At 42.4% G+C, this 10,301-nt stretch overlaps 1 protein-coding gene across 1 annotated transcript in view; it reads right to left on the bottom strand.

Annotated features, from left to right (window-relative positions):
• The window catches only part of scfd2 (sec1 family domain containing 2), a 39,799-nt gene that overhangs the window by 1,266 nt on the left and 28,232 nt on the right, over positions 1 to 10,301 (bottom strand). The window lies entirely within an intron of this gene.

The raw sequence follows: 10,301 nt of genomic DNA, 5'->3' as shown, positions 1-10,301 counted from the left end.
GAAGAGTGAGTTAATGTTGGAAGGCTTTGTTGAACAGATGAGTGTTCAAATATAGATGTAAACAGATATTTTACAGTAGTATTCATGTGTTAATAAGCCCGCTTTTCAAATACATTCAGTCAATTAAAGCTGAAAACATTTTCTAACAAATCTAAGTTGATAAGAAAAAAGCTCAATAACTTATTTTCACAACAAGCTTGAAATAGACCCTTCCTATTCCCTCTTGTTACAAGCAACCTGAGGCTTCTGTTGTAAGGAATGAGCTACCAACAAAATAATTGAAACCCTAGGTAGAGCTGTGATGTACGCTGATTAAGCATAATTTACTTACATTTGATTGATTTTGCCGACTTATAACTTCACTTATGACATCACCTCTAGTGAGGGGCCCAGCCCTTCGTACATTTGTCTGTATGTGGCCCTCGGTGAAAAAAGTTTGGACACCCCTGCTCTAGAGTGATAAGCTCAAATCTTGATAAATTGGCAAATGCCTCGCTCCTCATCTCTGCTTGAGGATAGCAGTTTGAGGCTACATTAGCCTCTACATAGCACCCAGGAATCTCTGAGCAAACTGTCAGCTGTCGAATTGTATTGTGGGTTATGTAGGTGTATGGTTTTGACAAAGAAGAAGAACGTGTGGAACAGCAGCAGAAAACTATTTTAAATGAGCGTTGTTGGGTCCGCGGAGAAGAAGATACCACTCACAGAGTAAATATTAATGTTCAACCAGCAGCTGCTTAACGTAGCATAGCCTAAAGACGGGAAGTAGCGAAAACTGCACATTAAAAACGACATGTTGATTAACTGATTCATTAGCTGTTGAGCAGGGCCTTGGCGCCTTGGCCTATGATTGAGAGAGTATAGACATGGTATGATATTACCTATACATAACACTATATTATTATAAGTTGGTGTCCTTGTTTGAGTTACTGTGAGTTTAACTGTTCAAATTAAACACTCGCAGTGTGAGTGAGCTCATCGTTCCATTTGCTAATTTCACAGCGTTGTGAGTGGCTGAGGTAACCCTTAATTTTGTTGCATTCTTTTGACACACACACACACACACACACACACACACACACACACACACACACACACACACACACACACACACACACACACACACACACACACACACACACACACACACTTCAGGTGCAGTGACCTGTTTCTGTGAGCCTGTCTAAGCGGGTCTGAATAGTCCTTCACGATGGCTGCACTCCAACATGCTGTAGATCAGCGGACCATTTTCAGAACACTGGCCACTCTCACAACAAGAGTGAGCTCATAGACCCATAAAACAAGGGTGTGGAGCTAATCTGTCCAAAAATTGAAAAAAAATTATATTTCTGAAAAGTGGAAACAGAGGTGGAGGGTGACAGTGAAAAACAAAGCAGAGGAAGAAAAGCAGTTGAGAAAGTCACTGAGAGATGACTAGAGGAAGTATGTTTTAAATGATAGTGTAAATGAAAGTATTGTTGACAGAGGACTATTTGTGTCCCATAAAGCTACAAATACCCCAGTGGATATATTTCATTTTAACGAGGAATTCCGCTGTGAGGAGCTTTGTATTTCCCTCACCAAGACAAACAGGCTCTCAGAATGAGGGTCTTTGGACCTTGTGGTGGGCCCACTGGGGGGATCCTGTGTCGGACCCAGAAGAACTCTTCACTGAGCCAAAGACGCAATACAATAAGACTCCGAGACGGTGAGCCAAAGCCACAGAACTGACTGACTGTCCCTGAAGTATTAGCGGAGGAGAAGACTTTTTGGAAAGTTATTTCCCGATTTGAGTGTTCACAATACAACTTCCATCAGTGACTCGGCTGGTTTCCATAATCCTACATATAAAGTTCAACTTAAGATAAGAATTACAGTCATTGCTGAGTAAACAGCAACTCCAAAAAGGTGACATCTGCATCAGTCACATCCTCTCATCATCATCGTCATCATCATCGTAGGTATCAGGGGAACACTCTCCTGTGTGTCTGTTTGCTCCATCAAGGCCTCCTCCCTGCCTCAGACCCCAGCCAACAATTCGCCCTTCGGGACCGTTCAAACACATCAAATCACACATCTTTCTTCTTAAACGTTGTGAAATCAAAAACCTCTCCAAGTTACACTCATTGTAACTGCCAAACAATGTTTGGGATCTTTCTCTTGCTAATTTTCTGCCGCGAGGAGAGACAGAAGACATGAAGGGTTGTTTTTTAAAATATATTAACAGCCAGGCACTTTCTATTTAACCTCTCACTTTAGAACTATTGATTGTCTACACCTTTGTCTGTCCAGGATGACATTCATACAATTCAGTGTTTTTAAAGAGGAATGCTCACCGTCAGCACTTACACTTTCATTTTGACCAAAGCTGGCCTGAGAAGTACCTGCTGCCAACTTACTTTGGCATCAAACGCTCCCAGAATGGGTGAGTGGGGAGAGGAGGAGTTGAAAGACAGGCTCTGGAAGGACTCTGGGCCCCCATATCATTTGTCAAGAAGTAATTCCATCACACCTGAACTAGTATTACCTTCTGGGCCTCTGAGTATTTTGCATATTGCTCTTTAACATGTATCTTTTCCTTCTGATTGACAGGTTGTTATGCAGGTTGCAAATTGGGTGGTTGGTTTGATTAAAAGGACATTTTGTAATTTCACATTCAAGGTTCAAGGTTCAAGGCTTGTATTGGTCATACGAACATTGCTACAGTGTAGTTATGACGATGAAAATCTTAGGTCATTGCTGCTACCTTGCATTTTAGTATTGATTAAAAGCAGAAAGATCTAAGTCTAAAACTTGATTAATGATCACTCTTACAAGGGAATAAAGTAATTGGGTATTCATTAAAAAATGTCAATTTTCATTTGCCTGTAACAGCGGATCCCAGTTTGTTTGCCTTGTGATCCCCTTAAAATGAAGCCGTGCTAACTGTGCACTGTGAAGAATGTGTAGGCTATATGTTATCACGTGTGAGACGAAGCATGTACTGTAACTGTGTCCCTTCAGGAGATCTATAAAAGCTGCTGTCAGCTGCATGCCATGGCGCCAGAGCAGGAAATGGAGGTCTTTGGTAAAGAACTGAGACTGAACTGAGTGAATTTGAGTGGGAAGACTGACTAAAGCTCTTTCCAGCACTGAAGCTCAACTCAACAATGCCCGACTCACAGCGCTGGCACACATGCTAACTGGAAAGGTAGTGTACTGTACACCTCTGGGAACAGAACGGAGCAGAATATAGCACGCTTCCCAAGCACTTAGGATAGCACAATCACAGTATTGCATTCACTCTATATGTGTTTTATTTAATGAGGTTTACTTAACAAACTGAATTTGAAACTTCAGAATGAGGATTTAAAACATTGGGTGAAAAGTGTTGAATGGTTAGATGTTCTGCCATCTGGACCACCTACATTTAATTACCTTCTACAGTTTGCCAGATGAATGCATTAATAATTCAAAACATTCCAAATGCACTACATTTTATCTGTTCGTAACAGTTTTATCTAAGTACATATTTTAAGGATATCGTTCCACTGAAGCATTAATCTAACTTTCAGAAACCTGTGTAACAAATTCCCCAGGAAACGCTATAAAAACACTCAATGCCAGACTCTAAATCCAGCCTAATTCATGTGGCGTTTAAGGTCCACGGTGCAGCTTTAGGGGCAGTGCTTATGGCCTCAACTACAGAATTACTGCAGTAATAACAGGAAGCTAACATTATTATTAGACACCATTACTGAATGCAGCGGTCCTGCTGCCATATTCTAATTGTGTGTATTACACACAATTATAGAATGACTATGGCATCACTCTGTCAAACAATGCTATTTTTGGGGGTTTGCAATTACTCAAAAAAGACATTACTTTAAATTACTTGAAAGTTTCTTATTATGATAAAACATTCCCCCCCCACCCCAAAAAAAGACTGGATGAAAATGTAGAACATAGGACTTCTTTGTCTCTGAACGGGCTCAGCAGATTGGCTGATGCTAAATTTGCCGCTGGATTCTTCGTATCTGACTCCAAAATCACTGGCTCCAAGCTTGCGCCTTTGCACCAATCATAAGCTTTCCCTTGCATTAACCTCTGGTTTGAATCGCTTTTCCAGTGATTGACAGATTACTTTTTTGGCAAATCTAACTATCCTGGGGTCCATAAAGTATAAATCTCGCCCAATCACAGAGTCGGGCCAAACTCCGCCCATGCCCAGCACAGCCTGAACAGGAAACCAGCTCCAGATGCAACCCCTGGAGGAAGGTGAGTGTTTCAGATGCAGCACAACGCGCTAACCAGAACCAGGCCTCACTTGCCTCGCTCACTGCCTGCACAAAGAACCTTTTTCTGGGCCCGCAGGCAGGGGGAGGGGACAGTTCTGGAGGTGGGGGTCCTTAAGGGACCATGAACAAAGTTGGCTATAGGTCAGTTGCTCTAGTCAACCTGGACAGGAGTAACCTTACATTAATGTCAGACAGTTCATCATTACCAAAGCAAGTAGGAAAAACTATTTTTGCATTCCTTTGGAGATGCACACATGTGGTTCATTTTAAAATATGTAATCACTTCCAATTTGCATTCACGAATAACAACACGCAAAGCTGGAAGGGAAACAGGCAAACTTCTCAAAACAAAATACATAAATCTTGAAGTTAGACAGCAACTAAACTTTTCCTCTAAATGATGTTCAGCTAGTTTACTATTTGTAGTACAACAGCTGGAAGACAAACAAGTGTGTCTTCATCCTGAGGAGGCTGGCAGGATTTTGTACAAGTAAACAACACAGAAACTCAGCGGTTTTGACAGATATTTTGCAAATGAGTGCGCATTTACCTGAGCCTGGCAGCGCACTCGCACACATAGAGCATCTCACCAGGGACATATGCTCATTGTAACCCGTGGTGATGACAATGATGAAGCAGAGAACGGGTTCACCGGAAAATGTCTGTTTATGAAAAGTCGGAAATCTGCCTTAAGTTGAGCGGGAATGGAAGATAAAGTTTATATCTGGATCTCTTTTGCACCCAATCATTCTGTCTTGTGTGAAAGATGTGGACAACAGATCAAGTCTTTAGGAAGGAGAGCGGAAATGTGACTCTAAACAAAAAGACAGAGAAAGTCTGCGGATCATACTGAACAGTGTAAGATCACGTAATGCCTCATCACTTTTAATAAGATTGTGACAGTTCCTACTTTTGTAGGCTCAAAAGATGGAGATTTAAATTGAACAAATATCTGCTAAATGTCAGATGTTACCTGGCCATCCTTATATATATATTATCTATTATCAATGTCCTTTTCTGTAACCTAGTAACTAGTAAGTGGCAGAATTCTTCATTCCTGTGATGTGATCACATCATCCATCAATGTGGTTAACACTGACTGAGGTTGTTCATCAAAACAAGAAAAGAGAATAGTTAGTTTCTACATTTGTGACAGTGGATCAGGGAGGTGAGATGAAAAGCTGCTGTATTTGTGCGGTGTGCAACATTTAAGTACGAAATGATGTGTTTGCAATAATTTTTTGACTGAAGGTAGCTACACCAGGAATGATTGCGTGGTATTAAACTGCACTGTGTGGTAATAAACTGAAATGTCAATGCCTGACCCAGTGCAACACTTTGTTCCCCAGATTGATCATCACCCTGGTGTTTTGATGACTAAGCAAAACACTGTTTGTTTGCAAAAGGAAAACAGACCAAGATTTTCTTTACAACAAATCTATGAATACTACTGTAACAAATGTAATCTACAGACTGACCGCTACACTGTGGCTTGTCCATCAGTTGGTTAAATCTTGCATGTCTCAGCTTAAAAATAATAAAACGCTCACATAAATATAGCCGAGGATCCAAGTTAAACTCTTAGGGAAGCAAATAAATTGCCAAAGCTATAAGACCATTTGATTTATGAATTAATTGTTCTGACAGATAGTTGTAAAGTGAGAGATGGAATGATAGACAGCGCAATGGATGGAAAAGCTCTTAAAAAGGTAAGGTGACCCCTGGTCTGCCTCCATCAGCCTGATTCCTGTTATGTTTGTGGGAACACCGAGACATAAATCTTTCCTTTTAAATGAGGCCTGAATTACCACACAGAGTGTGAGGCGGGTCTGATTTGTTTCTGCCCGGCTGAGTGACCTGGTCGCGGCTCTGCACGCTGGACAGTTGGGGGGGAAATCAATGTACTCCTGCACACGGAGACACACAGCTGAAGGTCAGCCTGCTGGAGAGGGATGGACAGGCAACAGCCCTCAATAGCTTTGAAAGATTTGTTTCTCTAAAAGCCACAGACTCCACATGCATCTCAGTGTTTCATCTGCATCTCTTCTGCTCTGTGTGTCAAAGGTTGGTTTTGCTGAGAGCATAAAGGCTATCATTTAGAAGAGACGTGCGACCCAATCACAGACACAAACACACGGTCCCTGTGCCACCCTGTCACCGCCAGGAAGCCACATTCTGGTCACTGCGGCTGGACTCTGTCTGCCCGGCACACGACACCCTGCCTGCTTATCACACTCAGGCTAGGACCTGTGGCTTGTTATCTGCCAGTAGCAAAGCGAGTGAGACAGAAATCGTACTGAGCTTTTAATGTGCAACAGTGTATCAAGGCAGTATACTGCAAGTATTTAGAAACATAGGGGAATTAATGGGGCTTTATTTGTGCCACATAGGCTGCAACAGATTATGGCATCATTTAGCAGATGAGAGTTGCTCTGTAGCCACAAACCCCACGGCCATGTTGAACCTCCGCACTTTTTCTCACACTGCGAGAAACTGAATCATCCGCATTCATGAGAAGACATGCGCACATATAAACATCCCTTTAATACTGCCAAGGACAGTACATTACATCCACTACTAATTGAGGCAGGAGGCTCCAGCAGGGAGAAAACATCCTGAGGTAAACAGACGGTTTCTAGACAAAGCAGAATGAAAAAACAACAACAGAAGTATCTAATGGGATTCAAAGCAACTGGATTCAACATTTTGCAGATGCTCAGTTTCATTGTCTAGCGCGATACGGACATAAGACAGATCCCTTTTCTTCTCTTGCGTCTTAATTTGGCTTTATTTGTTAATGAAGAAACATGTAGTGTGAAAGATTAAAGCAGCACATCTGATTCCAGTTTCAGTCTCACACATGGAGGGGAGGGGGAANGGGGGGGGAGGTGAATAAGTTTAACCAGCACCAAGGAGGCTATTTCAAAATAAGAGTTTGTCATGATTGACTGAGAACAGGCCGACTGCTGATTTGTAAATGCTTTGTGGCAACTCAGATCTTTCTCTGTTTTAGTTTCTGCCTGATTTATGTAAAAGAAAAAACACATTTTTGAGTTTATATGACCATGTTTGCATAATAAGGAAAAAGATTCTGCATAATGAAAGATGCTGAGGTCCAGGTCTTGAAGAGATTTCCAAACATTAGGAGGCACTGTTGCACCACGTCGAGATTTTTCTTTCCCTCCAAAACTCCATCTTCCCTTGGAGAAGTCTTCAATAGACAGGAAATGGACTGGAGTTGATGTGTTGGATATTTTTAAACTATTAGCTGTATGCTAGGTGGAGCGCAGCTGTGCAAGTGTGATTTTCGCATTGTTGACCTCAGCTCTTCTGATGTCATTTCTAACCTGGCAGGGTGTCATCGCAGGCTGCGGCAGACGCAGAGCTCGTTCATGGGTAGGTTTTTCTAGTGAAGTTTGAATAAAACATGGAATTCATCATGAATATCACATAAGATGTGTCCCTGTACTAAGATGTGAGTCACTGCTCAGAGACAGATGTTGGTATGGTCATGTATGTTCAGTCGATGAGTGTGCCACATATGGGGAGAGGCAGGGCTTATTTTATAAACCCCACATTAACACAGAGTTCACAGAGGTAACTGCATTTGTGGCTAAATGGATAAGAGGCAATGTGCACATCTGTTTCAAAGGAAGGGCGGGCTAACCCTGAGCAACGGAGGACTGCGTATTTAGATGAGTGTTTGTGTGTCTGCTTTTCATGTAAATATGTTCTGCATCATAATCTAGACTGTCCCGCCAACCTGTGCGTATCTCTATCGTAGAGTCTGACAAACACGCCCACACACGGCTGCTCTTCCATAAACATTTAAGAAAAACACTCATTACAGACACGGGAAATGGAACACAACTAATCTCCGTCCATTTCCCTGCAAACACTCATTTGTACACACACCTGGTCAGATGTCTTGATGAAAATAAATTATGCTCAAAGGTAAAATAAAGTACCAGAATATTCTAAACCAGCATTTCTTAAAGTGAAATGAAAAAGATAACAGAAAAAAGGGAGGCAGGAGAGACGGGAGTTACGTTTGTAATGATTGGAATGAATTGTAGTACATCATCTGCTGAGAGATGTTATCGCTGCAGTGACGTTGGTGTGAGTGTGTTCCTGTACACATGATGCTCCCCCAGGAACACACTTATGTGACTCTCTATTTCCAGTCAATTATGATCATCTAGATTATTTACCATTCTGAGCTGGCTAACTTGAGGAATAACAGTGTCAATAGACATACATAAGGGATTACATGTGGACCTGTGGTGCAAACAGACATAAATACAAATAAAGGCATTATTGGGTAAAGACCACATCATAAACAGTAACAGGCATATTCACCCAATCGGCTTTTTTATGGGAAACCCCTTTTCACACAAAAAAGGGACCGAAAATAGGGTTGGGAAATAAAAAAGCCACAGTAAGGGATAGTGGAGGCAGGGGCAGGAAACATTAAAAAGATTAGAGGAGTTAAAAAATGTTTTGTCTTCCGTAGTTTCGAAAGTATTATCATCCCAGACGAGACATACGTTTAAAAAAAAAAAGGTCTCCTCACAAATGCTACAAGATTAAATATGTTATTCCAACACGGTGAGTTGTCCCTGTGTGTATCAGAGCAGCAGAGCGCGAAGAGTGAACGCTGGTTCTGTGAGTAATCTAAGACCCCGGGACAGGGCGGCGTTCTGCTCACACAGCAGTCCTCTGTCACATACTAACGTGACAGCGCTAAGACAGGTTGTATGGGAGCTTGCTGATCCCCACCAAAACACTGGGACCTCAGTTTGGCTGGAGCACAAAGACACACACACACACACACACACACACACACACACACACACACACACACACACACACACATCCCCTCTCAATTGAGACGACAGATACACGAATCGGGTTAGGAAGATAACGGGAGGTGAAAAAAAAAGGGCTGAGAGACGGGGTCGGTTCTTTTAATGAGAGTTTTTGTGTCCCGCGTTGACATAAACTAAACTCAACGACGATGTTCGTGGACGGTTCCCAAGACCGTCTAAGTTACACCTTTATCATTCAATACTGAAACAGTTTAATATTATCAGAAACCTCCTACAGAATTAGCGCTTTCTCAAATTCTCAGCGCGACCACCCTCTCCAACCGTCTCGTCTCTCCTTCGTTCCTCACACACTCTTTAGCCCCATTTTTTTCTACCGGTTATTACTTCTCTAGATTTTTTTTCTCGGACTTATACAATACTTATACGCAAAACAGAAAGTGGGGGAACAGCACGAAAAATGACGATCGAGACCCGGAATTCCGGAGACCCTTACAAAACGGTCATCTTGGGCACCCTACCACAAACATAACAGGGTACACGCGGACCAACAGTTGGTAACAAGTTCGTTTAGTCGTGACACAAAAACAAAAGAAGTGTGTGTCGTGTGTGTGTGTGTGTGTGTGTGTGTGTGTGTGTGGTGTGTGTGTGTGTTGTGTGTGTGTGTGTGTGTGTGTGTGTGTGTGTGTGTGTTGTGTGTGTGAGAAGTGAGTCGGGAGGTGAGTAGCGGGAATTGACGAGAGACGGGCAGGAACGAAGTAGAGAAGAAAAACGGGGAAATACTTTACACTTAAATTACTACTCTTATATAACGTAATTTTCACTTGTGACAGAACTATAAGTTTTCACGAATATAGTCTACCTAAACACGTCCCGTCCGCCATCACACGGTCTGTCACGATCAGACGGTCTTCCCAGTGACATCGGACACGAGAAGGAAGGTAGATCGGAAGGCACAACCAGGCCGGGTGGGATACTAGTAAGTGATTGTGTTTCGGCGATGGTGTGGTATATGGACGAACGCACACACGACGACACGACACACACACACACGCACAACACCGTCACACACACACACGACACACACACACACGACACACACACACCACACACACAGCACACCCGACCACAAAAAGAAAAAAAAAAGAAAGACGACACACCACACACAACACACGACACACACACACAACCGACACAC

This window comes from Notothenia coriiceps, unplaced genomic scaffold (genome assembly GCF_000735185.1).
Source record: "Notothenia coriiceps isolate Sejong01 unplaced genomic scaffold, NC01 NC01_scaffold00018019, whole genome shotgun sequence".
NCBI classification, from domain to species: Eukaryota; Metazoa; Chordata; class Actinopteri; order Perciformes; family Nototheniidae; genus Notothenia; species Notothenia coriiceps.
Note: the sequence above shows the minus strand (reverse complement) of the source record. Positions and strands in the feature narration are given on the sequence as shown.